Source organism: Pogoniulus pusillus, chromosome 15 (assembly GCF_015220805.1).
Source record: "Pogoniulus pusillus isolate bPogPus1 chromosome 15, bPogPus1.pri, whole genome shotgun sequence".
NCBI lineage: Eukaryota > Metazoa > Chordata > Aves > Piciformes > Lybiidae > Pogoniulus > Pogoniulus pusillus.
Genome location: NC_087278.1, coordinates 6,010,810 through 6,029,372, shown reverse-complemented (window position 1 = coordinate 6,029,372; position 18,563 = coordinate 6,010,810). Strand labels below are relative to the sequence as shown.

At 46.8% G+C, this 18,563-nt stretch overlaps 1 protein-coding gene across 1 annotated transcript in view; it reads left to right on the top strand.

The window, feature by feature from the left end:
- GSG1 (germ cell associated 1) overlaps window positions 1–18,563 on the top strand; it is a 115,876-nt gene that overhangs the window by 18,516 nt on the left and 78,797 nt on the right. The gene's annotated exons all lie outside the window — the stretch shown is intronic.

The following is an 18,563-nucleotide window of genomic DNA, read 5'->3' as shown; positions in this document are numbered from 1 at the left end:
GCAATACCTGACATGCAGAACTGCTGCTTTTCTTTCACCCTTTGCTGTGCAACCTGGGCTGCAGGGAGAGCATCTAGAGGGACTTCCTGTTCCTCTGGGAGAAATCTCTTGTTGAGAGGCATTTTGCACTCAGTTTTTTGGGCAGACATTCCTCAAGCTGCTCCTGCCTCTAGCTATCAAAATTTTGGATTTGCTATTCACAGCAGAAGAGCTTTTTTTTTTAAAGGTATTTTATTTTACAAAATAAAGGCAAAGTGACATTTTCTTATGAATATTATTGGAGATGGATGGGTGCAACCACAAGTTCTCAGGGGATGTGGGATAGTTCTGCTTGGACACATAGAATCAAGCAGGTTGGAAGAGACCTCCAAGATTATCCAGGCCAACCTAGCACCCAGCCCTGTCCAATCAACCAGACATGGCACTAAATGCCTCAGCCAGGCTTTGCTTCAATACCTCCAGGGATGGTGACTCCACCACCTCCCTGGGCAGCCCATTCCAATGCCAGTCACTCTCTCTGACAACAACTTCCTCCTAATATCCAGCCTGGACCTCCCCAGGCACAACCTGAGACTGTGTCCCCTTGTTCTGTTGCTGTTTGCCTGGGAGGAGAGACCAACCCCCACCTGGCTACAGCCTCCCTTCAGGTAGTTGTAGACAGCAATGAGCCTCCTCTTCTGCAGGCTGCACAACCCCAGCTCCCTCAGCCTCTCATAGGGTTTGTATTCAGGCCTTTCACCAGCTTTGTCACCCACATGGTCCTTCTATGTCTGCTTCTGTTTGGCTCGTGTTGCTTGTTACATCTCCAGTACCCCACATGCTTGAATTCAGCCTGCTGACCACTACTCTCACCATCTTGAGGCAGATGAGCTAGCATCAGGCCTTCCTGCTTGTTGCAAGTTTTCTGCCACATCTCATCTTTAGATGAACTGCCTGGTTCAACAGTGGCCTGGCAGAACAATTCCTCCTCGGGAGCTGCCTCTGCACTGCGATACTGCCGGCTGTAGGTTTTTGCTTTGCTGGGGCTTGCAAGCTCTGTCTTTACCAAAATGGATGTCTTCTTGACATTTTTTTTCCCCTTGGTGAGTGGGAATGAAAAGCAGCATTTCTGATTCTTCCTCTGCAGGGAATTTTCGAAATGAAAACTGAAGAATCTCTTCTGAAAAATCAGTCTTGTCATCTCAGAGCTCTTTAAAAGTGCTACGCTGTTAATATCTTTTCATGCCAGAACAGTTGAAATACCTATTATTCTTATTTCATTTTCAAAACCACTAAAGGGAGGATTTATCTCAGTTTCTCCTGAAAACCCTTTTCAAAAATAGCTACCTCTGTTTCTTCTATAGAGAAGTATTTTAACACACTGATAGAAGAGGAAGGTGGGCTTATCTCGTTCAGCTTTACTCTTAGGAGAGCTCAGCATTTAAGAACAGCTCATTATTCGGGGTCCTTTCACAGCTATGAATCAATAGCATGCTCTAGTGAAGTCAAGCTGTAACTTGGGCAAGAGGAGACACACCTCCATCTCAGAGAGCACTGAGCAAATACTGATGTCCACTTCTTGTTTGCTTTGTAATCAAGTCCACTGAATCACCATCTGGAGGCTTCTCCTCCTCTGGATGTTCCTCTGTTTCTGTTATAGAAGGACTTCAAATTAGTTTTTCCCCCCTCTAATTGTTAGGCAGCTAAAGTTGATGTGATGAATGTCATTCCACAAGTCTAGTTCAAACTGGAAAACTGGAATTAGGTGGTTTTTTTAATGGTCTTTTAGGCATTTTCAAAGCTGTCCTCTCTGGTAAAGGTACCATCAGTACCCTCCATGAGTATGCATAACTGAAGCTTGGCTACTTCAGGAGATAGCTGTCTACAACTACCTGAGGGGTGGTTGTGGCCAGGAGGAGGTTGCTCTCTTCTCTCAGGTGGCCAGCACCAGAACGAGAGGACACAGCCTCAGGCTGCGCCAGGGGAGATTTAGGCTTGAGGTGAGGAGAAAGTTCTTCACTGAGAGAGTCATTGGACACTGGAATGGGCTGCCCGGGGAGGTGGTGGAGTCGCCGTCCCTGGGGCTGTTCAAGGCAGGATTGGACGTGGCACTTGGTGCCATGGTCTGGCCTTGAGCTCTGTGGTAAAGGGTTGGACTTGATGATCTATGAGGTCTCTTCCAACCCTGATGATACTGTGTGATACTGTGATATTGCTTGGCTTCTTGGAGAGATATTGCTCATGAGCATAATGCTGTTGTCTGCTTATACAGTGTGACACATACTGTGTTCACACACACTGATTGTGCCCCCCTTCGGCATCCTAAATAGCACTTTTTTTTGTGATGGCATCTTTCATCATGTCCAGTTTTAAGAATTATCTTCATCAGCAAGACAAACTGGGGAACATTTTATGCTGGAATCATTCTAAGAATAGAAAGCTGCTGAATATAGAATCATAGAATCAGTCAGGGTTGGAAGGGACCACAAGGATCATCTAGTTCCAGCCCCTCTGCCATGGGCAGGGAAACCCTACCCTAGATCAGGGTATGCAAGATGCCTCTCAAGTTGTGCTGAGGGAGGTCTAGGCTGGATGTTAGGAGGAAGTTGTTGGCAGAGAGAGTGATTGGCATTGGAATGGGCTGCCCAGGGAGGTGGTGGAGGCACCGTCCCTGGAGGTGTTCAACCAAAGCCTGGATGAGACATTTAGTGCCATGGTCTAGTTGAGTGGCTATGGCTGGGTGCTAGGTTGGAGTGGATGATCTTGGAGGTCTCTTCCAACCTGCTTGATTCTATGATTCTACAGATGTCTCCAGGTAATTTATTTAGAGAAGGATGATGAAGAGATGTCTACTCCTGTTAGAAACTATCCATTTTAGAATGAAAAAACTATTTAAAAGAATTAAAATAAAAAGGTCTTGGTCCACATTTTTAAGTTTCTGGATATTTTTGTAGATGTGATCCACACTCATCTCTATCATTCCAGCTCCAGCTTGAAAAAAACAACTTGGCATAAGCAAACATCTGTTCTAGTTTCTCTTGGTTCTGGCTGGAGGTTTCTTCTAACATGGAGATGACAGAAATTGTCTTTGCTGTTGTTTCAGCTTATGCACTGCAGACTGACCCCGATGTACTATAGAAAAGTGTGCTAGTTTGAAGCTAGCTAGAGTGTTTTGGTGAGAAGGATTAATCACAGACTGTGAAAGAGAAACAATGGTGATGTCTACTTCACTCACAGGCTTGCTGAGATGTATAAGAACATGAGTGAAAACATAGATAAGGCATTCGGACACTGCCTGAGCTCTGAACTGCACTTTTCTCTCTAACCTCACCCTCTGTCTCTCTGATTAACCCATTTGCTTCCTAACCCCCCTGGCTGACCCTCCATTCTTCCTTGGGGCACAAGGCAATGTCTGGGGTAAGGTTGAGGGGTGGGAGAAGGTGGAAGGGCAGTTGGGAGCCCCTCCTGGGGACTCAGGTTTCTGGAAAGGCTGTTGTGTTTCTGTGTTACCTTTTACCTTGTATATTTCTGTATATAAATGTATCTATACTGTAAATATCTGCTTGTATATTGTGCTAAGCTGTAAATAACAAGCTTCATTCAATTTCCAGAGCTGGCTGAGTCTAGTCTGGGTGATTTCCAAAGTGTGTGGGGGCAGGTAACACTAGCTCCCCTTTCCCTCTGTCTTCTCCACATTGGGACACTTAATAGCTGATACAAGGACATGGCTATGCCTAGAGAAGTTGGGAGGAGGCACAGCATTAGCTGTTCTCTATTCCCATGTTGTAGAGGCTCTTGGTTAATGACCATTCCCACAGCAGTTTGCTCTGTCTTCACCATCCTCAACCAAATCAGGTTTAGGATGTGCTCCAGTAAGGATATTTGCTGCTCAGCTTATGGCTGAGTTTCACCTTGAGACCTTGGATCTGTCAGCAGTTTAAAGATTAAATGCCACCTCTCTAAGTGAGTGTCAGAATCACCACAGAAATCACTGAGAGGTAAGAGACATAATCCCTTAGGAGCATCTCATTGATCCTCTCATGGTTCCCAAGCAGTGTGTAGTCCTAAATGCTTGACTGTCCATTTCTCCAGATTTAGTTACACATCCCTTGGGCTTTTCAGGGGGGAAATTTGTATCCTTGGGAAGAAGCAAAAGTCAAATAAAAGCTACTCCAAAGCATACCAAACAGCATTGCTTGCTGCAGTAAAGTGCATGTGCCTCCTGAGACTGGAAAGCAGCTATTCCATCGTCCTGACACCAGCCTGGTTCCACTGTCTCCAGCAGTGCAAGCTATGCAGCTTGGTTTGTGGTTCTGGCATCCACTATGGGCTCTAAAAGCTGCTGTGCTGGAGCAAGAGCTTTCTTTCTGTCTTCACCCACATTCAGAGAGTCTAGGATCATGTTCTCCCCATAGTCATCTGGTGAATGGATATGTCTTACCTGCAGTGCCCTTGAGAGCTGTTGGTGGATGCCCTGCATATTGCATGAGTGCTGCTCTCCTCAGGAAACATCTTGGTTTCCCTTTCCTTTTGATTATTTCTCTCTCACGCTTCCTCCTTCTCTTCATGCTTTCTGAAGTGTCTATTGTTCTCTGATATCCAGTCTGTGAGGATGAAAACTGACTCGTCCTGCATGTGAAGGCATGGACATGGTAGTCCTATCACTGGGGCAGCATTCATGGCCATCTCCATAGCCACAACTCCAATGAAAGCCCTGAGAAGAAATTTTCCTCTTGGGTTCTTTTCCTTTTCCCTTCCCTTTCCCCTTCCCTTCCCCTTCCCTCTTCCCTTCCCCTTCCTTTTCCCCTTCCCCTTCCTTTTTATCGTCCTTTTTCTCTTCCTTTTTCCCTTCCCTTTTCCCTTTCCCTTCCCCTTCCCCTTCCCTCTTCCCTTTCTCTTCCTTTTTCCCTTCCCTTTTCCCTTTCCCTTCCCCTTCCCCTTCCCTTTCCCCTTCCCCTCTCCCTTCCCCTTCCCTTTCCCCTTCCCCTCTCCCTTCCCCTTTCCCTTCCCCTTCCCTTCCCCTTCCCCTTCCCCTTCCCCTTCCCCTTCCTTTCCCCCTTCCCTTCCCTTCCCTTCCCTTCCCTTCCCTTCCCTTCCCTTCCCTTCCCTTCCCTTCCCTTCCCTTCCCTTCCCTTCCCTTCCCTTCCCTTCCCTTCCCTTCCCTTCCCTTCCCTTCCCTTCCCTTCCCTTCCCTTTGCCTCTCCTCTCCTCTCCTCTCCTCTCCTCTCCTCTCCTCTCCTCTCCTCTCCTCTCCTCTCCTCTCCTCTCCTCTCCTCTCCTCTCCTCTCCTCTCCTCTCCTCTCCTCTCCTCTCCTCTCCTCTCCTCTCCTCTCCTCTCCTCTCCTCTCCTCTCCTCTCCTCTCCTCTCCTCTCCTCTCCTCTCCTCTCCTCTCCTCTCCTCTCCTCTCCTCTCCTCTCCTCTCCTCTCCTCTCCTCTCCTCTCCTCTCTCTTTCCCCCTTCCCTATGTGATGCTGTTTTGCTTTGCAGCAAGCAGTGCGATGAGCAGGCAGACCTGCCTGGCATTGAGAAGGCAGAGGCACTTCGCTCTGGGCTGGGAGTGGACTCGAGCTGCTCCTCTCTCACATACCCAGAGCCCTCTGGTGGTTACTGAGGATTTTACATTTCCATCTCGAGTTTTATCCAACGGTGCAGGGCTGTTTGCAAGACTTATTTTGTACGTGTGAGTGTGTTTTTAAGGGGGGAGGTTTACAAATGATGCTGTAGCCTTTTTCCCATTGTTTCCCCACACATTCTCACCAGTTCTCTCTGTTAAAAGTGGTTTTGTTCTCTTGCCTGGTATTGTTTACTTGGAAAATTGACTTGGCCTGAGAAGTGCCATATTTACTCTGCAGGCAATGGGAGCTGTTGCTGTGCAGCTAAAGAAAATTCAGTGAGTGTTTTGGAGTTGGAATTAATTTCAAATTAGCATGTACTGAAACTTTGATTTTGCCTTAATATTTCCTTTTAAATCTCCAGCTCAGAAACAGATTACTTGCTCTCCAGGGGTAGCTGACTCTGTAGAGCAGAGCAGGGAAAGAAGTGGAGGAAGGGGAGAGGAAGGACACATCAAGAGTCAATACAGAGCACAGCTGTGTTTTCTAGATGTCACCTTTCTTTCAACCTCCTCTTCTTAAGCACTTTAGCTGAAGCAGCATCACTGGCAGCCTTTTGAAAACCTAAGACTGGCTATACTTGGTCAGACCAAAGGGACATCTCTTCTGATGTCATGCCTCCAAGAGACATCATGATCAGAAAGGGGTTCTCCTAGGTTACACTCACATCTTGCACTGCAGGTGTGATGATCCCTGTAATATCAAACTGTGGAGCAGCTCTCTGAAAAGCAAACCTTGCTCTTCATGCTGTTGTCAGACTTTGACTCTCCCACAGCCTACAGGGCATGGTAGAGGTCATCTCTGCAACTCTATCTGGAGAACATCATCTGTGAGAAACCATAGGATACAGGCAATCACAATGTGCATACTCCAAGATCTGTCTGTCATGCACTGCCTCTCATCCATGTGTTTTTGAGACATCTCAGTACAGGCCAGGAGAAGACCTCTTGAAGAAACTGCCTTCTGAATGAGCAGGACTGTGACTTGTGTGCTGGGTTGGCCAGTGAAGGGCTTCTAGAAGTGAAAATCCAGAAGGGAACAATGAGTTCTTCCTCCTTTTTTGCCATCTGAGGAAGGAGGCAGCAGCTCTTTGGGATGAAGAGGCAAAAGGCAGCTTGGAAGGAAGGAAAGAGACTGACTTATAGCAGGAATAGAGTAAAAACTGTTAAGAGGGCAGATGTCATTGGTTTAGTATTCAGCACACTGTGTGTTTATGGGCATGCAGACCCAGGGAAACTTAAAAACATGTTCCCAGAAGACTCAAATAAACCTATGCCTTTTAACCTCCAGGGGTCGAGGTAGCCTTTGGGGTGCTGGCAGTGAGCTCATTGCTTGGTGGTTGCAGGACTGATTGTACATGGTGTGATGTGTCCAAGGTCAGCCAAGGAGCAGCCAGAGGGGAAACCTGCTCCAGATTTGGGGCCAAGCTGATACTGCTGCTCCTGTTGTCATGCTGAGACATGTAATGACAGGACAAGGAGTAATGGGTTTAAAATGGCAGAGAGGAGATTTAAACTACATGCTAGAAGTTCTTTACAGAGAGGGTGGTAAAACACTGGAACATGTTGCCCAGGGACGCTGTGGATGCTCCCTCTCTGTAGGTGTTCAAGGCTAGGTTGAATGAGGCCTTGAGTGACCTGTTCTAGTGGGAGGTGTCCCTGCCTATGGCAGGAGGCTGGAACTAGATCATCTTTGAGGTCCCTTCCAACCTAAGCCGTTCTATGAGTCTATGTAGCAGATTTGGTGCTTTCTGGGTAGGCACCACCCCAATCTGCTTACTAAAATGCTGCTTATGTTCAAGTAAGTGGGTAAAAGAATTATTGTGATCACTTAAGAAGCAGCTAGGGGTATGGGGGGTGGAGAGGGGAGCAGACAAATTGTATACATTTTTTCATGACATGAGTCTTCATCTCATTGCTGAGCTGGATGGAAGCTGCAGAGGTCAAGAGGAGGTCTAGGAGCCAGGCTGCTCTCAGATCATGGTCTTGATTGTGCTCTAAGTAATCTCTCAACTACAATTCACTCTTGCATTGAATAGCAATAATGGCCATTTCCTACCCTTCCAGGCTGCTGAGAAAATTGAATAGTTAATCGATTTGAAGATGATATGATATTGCATGCCTGATTTACCTCTGGCAGAGAGATCTAGGTGACACAGTGGATGACATCAGGAGCCTGTCTGTGGCATAGTGCAGAGGTGATGGGCTTGAGGACCTTTCTGCAGTCCCATCATTTGTATCAAATGAAATTCTTTATTCCCTTCTTACCACAGGCTTGTTAGAATTTTCACAATGGTATGGCTTGGTTTGAACCAATGACCTTGCCTTTCTTCAGTCTCCTAGACCAGCCCCCTGATGCACACTAAAATAAGATTCTTTCTTTTCCCATCTCAGACAGAACAAAAATCAAATCCACACAGAACAAAGAACCTTGAAGAGCTACAGAGTGGTAGGAAGCCAAGCCAAGCCACTGAGCAGCATGAGAGCTTTGAAAGCCTGGATTAAATTGCCAACTTGCTGAACAACCCTCCTGAAAAGAAGAGATGTCACTTTCCACTCACAGGTGGAAATTTGTCCTCCTCAGTGCGTGCATGCGTGTGTGAGAGAGGCAGGCAGGCAAAGAGGAGGAGGAGGAACAAGGCTGGTGTAGCTCTGCAGGCTCCTACTGGGAGCAGAGTGCACTGGTTTAAGCAATTTGCAGCAGCTGAATTGGTCTGTGCTGGCTTGAGAGGTGCAAATGTCTGTGCAAGTCCTCTAGCAGGTGACTATCTTACCCAGCTGTCCATTGCCTGCTGTATTCTCTCTGATAGCAGCAGGTTGCCCTTCCCTATCCAGCTCATCTTTTAGATTTCTGAGCTGGTAAGTGACATAGGAAGAAACAGAGGTTATTTTCCTCCACAGCAATAACAGGACTGTGTTAATGCCTTTGAACAATGTTAAAAACTCCAAGCATTTAGAATTCCTGAAAGAGAACCACTCTTTGGTTCCTCTGGTGTCTGGAATTAGGGGCTAGTGTGCCACCAAATGTTTTCAGTGGAGTCTGCTGAAGTATTGTGGCACAGAGCCTGCAGGAAAAGAGCCTTACATTCAGAGACTGAAGCCTTGTCCCCAGAATGCCTGTTCCTCTTCCACAACCCAAAACTTCAGGATCCAACTCAAGGAATGAGCTCCATTCCCTTCCTCTCTTTCTCCATTGCCAGGCATGATAGCATTTTCTCAAACACTGCTGATGAGAAGAGCTGGGTATCTACCTCCAAAGTTCTATCTGTCCCCTTGCCTCTGCTCTCTCCTTCCAGCTGCTGTGCAGGGCAGCTGAAAGCTGCTGGAACCACTGTAGTACTGGCAGCCAAACTCCCACCAGGTCGAGCAGAGCCTCTCTGTGTTCAATAAAGTATGCAATAGCCTTAAGCCATTACACTGTGGCTGCTACCCTTGTTTTATAACATTGAGGTCAAGACTTACTGTTCTCACATTTGTGGCTCTGTAGTTCAGTCAGCCCAGGAGGAACATTATTTGGAACTGGGGGAAAGTGGTACTTTGACTTAGGAGACGCAGTAATCTGCTTCCTTCCTCCTTCAGCACAGATTTGGGGTAGGGACAGGAGGGAGAGCCCTTTTCTATCTCAGGAATGACAGCATGAGAACTTGGCCTTCGTATGTAGCTTGCTTTCCTGGTTGCTTTCCTGATATTTTTTTTTCCTGACAAATCTCTTAATTCCTTTCATTGATGTAATAATTGATCTCTTGATAGTGCAGCCTGAGATGCTGCTAAGTGTTTCCAACGGGCTCAGATTAAATAGCATACAATTCCTCCATTCAGCTGTGAAAACATCTCCCTGGAATTATCCTGCAGATGAAATCAGGATGAGGCAGGCTACCTTTGGCTTGCCCCTTCAGAGGGAAGGAGAACATCCAAGAGGATATTTAGGGATAACCTTCCTGGAGGGAATTTCTTCTTCAGCCCTGCTACTTAGAAGCTTTTATAAAATGTCCTTTGATAAACACAAAGCTCCTAAAATTTTCCATCCATTGCAAGATGCCTGAATCCTTCCCTTATATTTTGCTAAATCTTTAACCTGCATGAGGTCTTCCATTATTAAGTTCTACAAGTAATTTAGATGCCATATGGAAAACATTTTACTGTACCTGCCTGAATGCCCTTCCATTTTCTGCAGAAGGCAATAATTTTACTTCCTCCATCCTTTGAATTGTTTATCTTTTGCATCCCTCGTTTATTACCTCTTGAAACCAAGCAAAGCAAATCATTCTCACCTCTCCTCGTGCCACAGTCTTCTTACTCCTCTGGGGTTTTGCCCCTCTGTTTCTGGTTCCATTTCTGTGATGTCTTTCTTGATATCCTTTCCTGATATCTAACTGATGTTAGAGGCAAAACAAGTGGATGGCTTTGTTGGTGCCTGGATTTCACATCAAAAGCTCAGAGGGAGAGTGCTGTTTCAAGTAAAGGTGCATCACAGTTTTGTCTTCTGTTCTTCCCATCCTATTATGTACATTTAAAATGGGTTCACCTTCCTTTGTGAGTTACTGATGCTACCAGCTATTCAGGTTATTCCACCTTCTTAGAGGAAGAAGTGCTGTGATAACTTTAATTGCTTGTCAAGACATTTGCAACACTGTAATAGCAGCTACTGTTTGCTATCCAGACCATGCACTCAGGTTTTCCTGGATGAATTCTGCTAGAAGAAGTGAATTTGCTATCCTTATCAAAATAATCAGTTTGCAGTACTCATCATACATTAATGATTGCAACTCAGCTAAGTGATCTCTGTGTTTCAGCCCTGATTCATAGAATCATAGAATCAACCAGATTGGAAGAGACCTCCAAGATCATCCAGGCCAACCTAGCACCCAGCCCTAGCCAGTCAACTAGGCCATGGCACTAAGTGCCTCATCCAGGCTTTGCTTGAACCCCTTAAGGCACAGTGACTCCACCACCTCCCTGGGCAGCCCATTCCAATGCCAATCACTCTCTCTGCCAACAATTTCCTCCTAACATCCAGCCTATACTTCCCCTGGCACAACTTGAGACTGTGTCCCCTTGTTCTGTTGCTGGTTGCCTGGGATAAGAGACCGACCCCACCTGGCTGCAGCCTCCCTTCAGGTAGTTGTAGACAGCAATGAGATCCCCTCTGAGCCTCCTCCAGGCTGCACACCCCCAGCTCCCTCAGTTTCTCCTCATAGGGTTTGTATTCCAGACCTCTCACCAGCTTCATTGCCCTTCTCTGGACACGTTTCACTATCTCAACATCTCTCTTGAACTGAGGAGCCCAGAACTGGACACAGTATTCAAGGTGAACTGGACACAGTAGTCAAAGTGTGGCCTGACCAGTGAAGTTCCTCATGCTCTCCAAAGAGTTAAATCCATCAGACTCTTGGCATTGGCCTTAGAGCTGAAGGATGAAACCAGGAATTTAGTTGTGTTAGCTTTGCCTTAAAGGACAGCACTGCTAGCTGTGGGTACGTGGGTCTGTATTTAATTGAGGGAGGAAATGCTTGAAAATGTTCAGTTGGCTTCAGCTTTGTGATGTCTGAGGCACAGAAGAATGAATCACCAGGGTGGAAGAATTACTTGCTTTTCTTTTTCTCTTTTTTTCCCTCGATAGTCCCAGCATGAGGTCAGGCTGGAACCTGCAAATTTATAGCTTCAAACCAGCTCTGGGTATGTGGATGCCATGTGGAGTCCTTGTTGCAGGTCAGACCACAGGCCTGGCACGCTGTGTGTGGGCTGCTGTAGATACAGGGACACAGCCATTCATTAATTCTGAATTGGGTTTCTGTGTTCTTCCTTGGTTCATCTACAAAGCTTCAGGCCTTTTTTCCTGGCCAGGAATTTCATCATCATGAGACTTCAGACACTTGGTCCATAATAGATTTGGAGTAAATAAATAGTAAAAATGCTGATGGGGACAAAGACAGTAATAAAATCCTTCTGGAAATAGTGAAGCCAGAGTCTGAAGGACAAAAAATAATGTGCTTATGAATTGATATGGATGGGTAGGAGGCTGCTGAGCTCATGATCCATCAAGCTGACCAGAATTACTTCATTGTCTCTTCTTACTCCCCTCCTGGTTGGCATCCATCTGTTGTCTCTTGTCTTAGCATATTAATCTAGGCTTGTACTTGCATCCCATTAGCAAAGGGTGAAAAAAAAAAGGCTTTTAAAATAAATGAAATCTGGAACTTAACCCCATCCATAAAACACTCCAGCCCCTTTGCTATTGCTCAGTTCTGGTCCTCAGTCCCACTCTTGGCTTCGCTGTTCTGCCAGACAGATGCAACTTCCCACATTTCTCGCTGCACTTGTCCATGGTCCTGCCACCCTGCTCCTCTGCTTCTAGCCCATATCTCGTATGATTGCCTGTGGTCTGCCTCAAGGTCTGCTGAGCAAAACTGGGACCTCAGGGGGCTGTGATGTGGGTTTGTTGATGGAGGTCTCCTCAGGCTGTCAATGTTGCTGCTCAAGCTCCTGTTGAAACGAAGATGGCAGAGAAGGATTTTCCCTTGTGTAGTGAGCGGCTGGATGCCTCCTGCTTTTCTCCCCTTCTCCTGACAGTCTTTCCCCCATTCAGCCTCACAACCTATGTGGTGGTTTTCCTCCTGGGAGCCTCCCAAGTGCCTTGCCTCTGGAAGAAGGCAATCTCTTTGGTCACTTGACTGTTTCCCAGAGGGAAGGATATGATGACTTCTATCCAGCTAGACTTAGTGGAGTTAAGGACTGTCCCGTCAACAGCTTTCTTATCAAGGCAGCTCTCTGGGGTGACATTCACGGTGCTGAGGAAGAGGAGTGCACAGAGATGAGTGGGCAGTTTTCCCTCTGTCAAGCTGTTTTGAGGGCTTTGGTGAGTGCTTTCCCTCAAGACACCATGCTCTTACAGAGGAAAGGAATAGATGGCTTGCTTGTACTGTAAGAGCTTGAAGTCACGTTGTGCAGAGAGACTCTCAGACGCTGAATGAAGGCATGAGAGTCTGGAAATGCTGGCTCTGGGAGACTTGATGGAGGTTATAGGCAGAACCCCAGTGCTTGAGTCATTTGGACCACACATACCTAGAAGGATCTGACGTTCTTGAGATCACTTATTTCTCATTGCTTCCAGCTCAGAGTCCTCTGAGTGGGCTCTTTGGTCCAGTCAAGGTTTGTAGTATTGGAGCCTGGCCTCAGAAGTGCTGCTGGGTGGTTGTGTTGTGACAGGATATGCCTGTTCTCAAGCACTGCTTCCCTGAAGGACTTCTGTTCATGATTATTCCCTCATTGCACTGCAGGGCCTCTAGAACATAAATCATGTTGCCATTAAAAGCCTTTAAAGCTGTATTTGAACAGTCTGAATTAGACTTTTTCCTGTGAAGGGAAAATAATAATTCAGGGTCTATTTGAGCCTGCGAGAAAATGGAGTTGGCACAGAGCTGGGCAGGAAAATTAACACAAGGTGCAGAGAGTATTTCTGAAGCACTCAGGTACTGGCAGTGCTTCTGCAAAGAAAATCTGGAGTAATGGTTTGGTCGTGGATTACTTTTGTGGCTTTCGTTGCTAATTGTCGCAGGAGGTTATCTCTACATTGGAAGCAAGCACCAAAACAACTTTTCAGTGTGGAAGCTGGAGACTATCTCAACTTCTGAAAGGTTCAGAAGTGTTCAGTGTGCAGCAGGTAAGGGGTAAGTAGCAATTAAGGCTATAGTTTCAAGGCACAGATGCTGAAATGTTTGTGCTGTTGTCGCATTCAGCATGGCCCCCAGGATGGAGGAGGATTGGCATTGGCAGAAGTAAATGGCTCATGCATCATGCTGATGCAGACTCCACTGCAGATAGGGTTGAGATTAAAAGTGACCTAGGCAATAGCTGCACTGCTACCAGAGACTGGCAGAGCACAAGTGAATGTCTCATAGGTAGTCCCAGACCTGTTATGATCTCTGGAACCAGACTTGCTTCCTAGCAGCTGAGTGAGCCCTAACTCAGACTGCTCTTGCAGCACACCTTGTCCTAAGCTCCTCCTTCCCAAGTACTTTTCAGTCTTGTGATAAGATGTCAGGCTGCTGTCTTGCTCATTAGTATCCATGTGTATGCCAGTCTTTTCACATCTTGAGTCTTGTGTATGTGTTGGTTGGGAACCAAATGAGAGAAGAGCTTGAATGAGTACTTAAAGTAAACATCTAGGCATTGGTAGCAACAGGGATGAGAGTGTGCCAGCTTAAATTAAACATCAGTTAGAACAATGCAAAGTTAGCGTGTGCTGGGGGAAAGAAATGTAGAGCTGGAAAAGTAAGACAGCCCTAAAAGAGCAGGTAAGCACCTCATCAGAATCTGTAGTTCTGCATGGTCCTCATCACCCTGCTGCTTGGAGCATTTGAGTGTGATGGTGCTGTGTCATTCTGGCTTACTGCCTAGCTTTCTCACTTGAGCTGTGGGTCCAAGACCTGCACTTTCAGTAGGCCAAGCAAATGAAAGGGAAGCTGCTAATGCAAAGGTCTCTGCTAAGGAAAGAAAACAGCTTTTTATCACTTGTGGTTTCACTGAAAAATATAGGTGTTTTACAAGCTCACTAAAGGAATGCCTGTTAGCCAAGTATCTCATCCTGAGAAGACCTTACAGCTTAGCCCAGGGAGGTGCTGGAAGTCCCATCCCTGCAGGTCTTTAAGGCCAGGCTGGATGGAGCTCTGAGCAACCCAATCCCCAATCTAGTGTGAGGTGTCCCTGCCCATGGCAGGGGGGCTGGAACTGGATGATCCTTGTGGTCCCCTCCAGCCCTGGCAATTCTATAATTCTAACCTCATTAGTACACTTTAATTTTGAATTAGACTTAAATTGAGCCTAAGAATGAACAAATTGGTTTTAAATTGCTGAGTCTGAATTTTCTTATCATGTACAAAGGTTTTTTATCTCATTTGCCTAATCCTCCTGAAACCTACCTGCCTGACAACTCCCAGGTTGACAGCTGCATTGTTTTTAAAAGAAAAACCTAAAGGAGCAGCCAATGCTGTGGAAAATACTCATGACCATGTTTTTTGGCAGACAAATCTCAGGAAGGTGCTCTGATGTTCACACAGCTGGGCCAGCTGCAGGCACAGACAGAGCAGGATTGTGCTAGTTTGAAGCTAGCTAAAATGTTTTGGTGAGAAGGATTAGATCACAGGCTGTGAAAGAGAAACAAAGGTGATGTCTACTTCACTCATAGGCTTGCTGAGATGTATAAGAACAGGAATCCAAACATAGATATGCGAGTCACTCTTTGCCTGAGCTCTGGGCTGCATTTTTCTCTCTAACCTCACCTTTCATCTCTCTGATTAATCCACTTTGCTTCCTAACCCCCCTGGCTGACCCTCCGTTCTTCCTTGGGGCACAAGGCAATGTCTGGGGTAAGGTAGGGGAGTGGGAGAAGGTGGAAGGGCAGTTGGGAGCCCCTCCTGGGGACTCAGGTTTCTGGGAGGGCTGTTGTGTGTCTGTGTTACCTTTTACCTTGTCTATTTCTGTCTATAACTGTATGTACTGTAAATATCTGCTTGTATATTGTGCTAGCTGTAAATAATAAGCTTCATTCAAATTTCCAGAGCCTGCTGAGTCTAGTCTGGGTGATTTCCAAAGTGTGTGAGGGGGGTGGGTAGCACCCAAACCATCACAAGGATGTTTCACTGAAACACAAATTGCATCAGGTTGGAAGGGACCCTGTCCAGTTCTGGGCCCCTCAATTCAAGAGAGATGTTGAGGTGCTGGAAGGTGTCAAGAGAAGGGCAACAAAGCTGATGAAAGGCCTGGAACACAAACCCTATGAGGAGAGGCTGAGGGAGCTGGGGGTGTGCAGCCTGGAGAAGAGGAGGCTCAGGGGGACCTCATTGCTGTCTACAACTACCTGAAGGGAGGCTGTAGCCAGGTGGGGTTGGTCTCCTCTCCCAGGCAACCAGCAATAGAACAAGGGGACACTGTCTCAAGTTGTGCTGGGGGAGGTCTAGGCTGGATGTTAGGAGGAAGTTGTTGTCAGAGAGAGTGATTGGCCTTGGAATGGGCTGCCCAGGGAGGTGGTGGAGTCACTGTCCCTGGAGGTGCTCAGGCAAAGCCTGGATGAAGCACTTAGTGCCATGGTCTAGTTGACTGGCTAGGGCTGGGTGCTAGGTTGGCCTGGATGATCTTGGAGGTCTCTTCCAACGTGGTTGATTCTATGATTCAATTCTCTTTTTCTCTCTGAGGGGAGTTGGTCCCTAAACCAACCGTTGCTACCCTGCCCCACCACAGTGGCAGATCCCACAGGGTCAGCAGCTTGGATTTGATTCCTTCATTGCTGTCACATGGATCTGATTTCCTGAGAGGGAAGAGAGTTTTTCTGTTGAAAACACAGTATTTCCAAGGTCTTGTCACAGCTAATACACATGACCTTTCATCCTGGGGTTGATTCTATGATTCTATGAACGCTGGGTTGAGGCCACCTGGAGGTGTTTAAGGCCAGGCTGGATGAGGCTGTGGGCAGCCTGCTCTAGTGGAGGATGTCTCTGCCCATGACGGGGGGGTTGGAACTAGATGATCCTTGTGGTCCCTTCCAACCCAGACCGATTCTATGAGTGAATTTTGCCTGTGCTACTGGGCATTTTCAAACTAGCTCTGAACCTGTCTTCACTGGCACATGCATGTGTGCTTGTACTTATGCAACACCCATTCAAAAGGAAAGAACACTTGGTATAAACACATACACACACACAGCCATATGGACCCATGCTCATTAATTGAAACCAGGCTCATGTACTGAATCTTTTTGTTAGCATCCAAATCCTGGCCAATCTGCCAGTACTTAGGAGATGCAAGACTAGATCACTTCCATTGTCTGTCACTTAAAAGCTGAACATTATTTCCCTGGCCCTTGCTCCCATTTTCTTTGAAAAATAGCATTGACATTTTGTTTGGATGCACATGTGGATACATCCTGTGCAGTATATTACACACAAGCTATAGCTGCTGCTTAGTCCTCTGCAGATGGTGAGCTCAAGGCATACAAATAACTTAAGTTGTCAGATTCAGCTTAAGCAGACAGAAAGACAGTAAACTCCACAGGAGGGAATTTCTTCTTATAGGTATAATGCACACACTGGGAAACAGTCTTTGGATGATAAAAAGGACTCATTTGAAGAACAATATGGAGTACCCAGGAAATGTCACAGTTAAGTTTGGTCTGAACATGAAATAGGATCAAAGGATCATAGGATGTTAGGGGTTGGAAGGGACCCGAGGAGATCATTGAGTCCAACCTCCCTGCTGGAGCAGGACAATGCTATCTAACACAGGTCACAGAGGAACACATCCTGACAGGCCTTGAAGGTCTCCAGAGAAGGAGACTCCACAATGTCCCTGGGGAGCCTGTTCCAGTGACCCTTATAATAAAGGAGTTCCTCCTTGTGTTGAGGGGGAACCTCTTTTGCTGCAACTTGCACCTGTTGCTCCTTGTCCTATCACAGAGAGCAAGTGAGCAGAGCCTGCCCCCCCACTCCTGGCAGCCTTCAGATACTTACAAACATTTATCAAATCCCCTCTAAGTCTTCTCCAGACTAAACAGCCCCAGGTCCCTCAGCCTCTCCTCATAAGCCATGCCCTCCTGCCCCCTCATCATCCTCATAGCCCTCTGCTGGACCCTCTCCAGGAGATCCCTGTCCCTGTTCAGCTGGGGAGCCCAAAACTGAACACAGTATTCAAGAAGAGGTCTCAGCAGAGCAGAGTAGAGGGGGAGAAGAACCTCTCTTGATCTGCTGGACACACTGCTCCTAATACACCCCAGGATCTCATTGGCCTTCTTGGCCAGGAGGGCACATTGCTTTAGCATCCCTAACCTAGCACTGATCATTCAATACAAGAGCATGTGATCATAGAATTATCTTGGTTGGAAAAGACCTTTAAGATCACTGAGCCCAACTGTCCAGCTAAGACCACCATGGCCATTAAACTATGTCCCAGTGTGCCATGCCCACAGGTTTCTTGAACATCTCCAGGGATGGTGATTCTACCACCTCCATGGGCAGCCTGTTCCAACACCTGACCACTCTTTCCATACAGATTTTTTTCCTAATACCCAACCTAAGCCTCCCTTGACACAATTTCAGGCCATTTCCTCTCATTCTGTCACCCAATACTAGAGGAGAGGCCGACCCCCATCTCACCCCAACCTCCTTTCTGGAAGCTGTGGAGAGCAATGAAGTCTCCACTCAGCCTCCTCTTCTCCAGACCCCACCTCATCATCCTTGTTCTCTTGACCCTTCACCAGCTTTGTTGCCCTCCTCTGGACATGCTCCAGCACCTCAGTGTTCTTCTTGGAGTGAAGGGCCCAGAACTGAACACAGTACTCAAGGTGTAGCCTCATCGGTGTTGCGTGCAGGGTGAAAATCAGTTCCCAACTCCTACTGGCCACACTATGATGTTTCAACACAAGACCAGTCTAAGCAGCTTTGGGGAGAGGTCAGAGCTCAGTAGCAGTAAGGTCTCCAGAGTGCAAAGTCTTTCCCTTAGCCACTGCTGATATTGAAAAGTGTGGGAATGCAAAGGGAAGAAAAGTACGAAGGAAAATGATGAGCTGTGTACAGAGTAAGCAACCTTGGTTTGTTCCCAGAGCTCAGGATGTCTCCCACATGGGAGAGGAGATAACAGGCCAGCTGGCCCAGGGGAAAACCAGGGCTGTACATCATCATGTTAATGCACTGTTTGTTGCTATAGAAAAGTGGTTCTGGCTGTAATAGGGGCTTTTGGCTTTTGCATACACAGGCATGCAATAAAGAGCACTTGCACCTGCACCAGTCCAAAGGCTGTTGCTGCTTCTGTCCATTACTGGCAGCGACAGGAAAGTTTGAAGAAAATGAGATGGATGTCCTCAGACTGGAGGTATCTTTGTGTTAAGGCTGTTAAGTGCTTTCAGGATAATGCAAAGGCAGTGCCTGCCTCTGCCAGAACTTTCTGTGTGATGCTGTGGAAGGCAGTCAGATCACTGTGGCCATT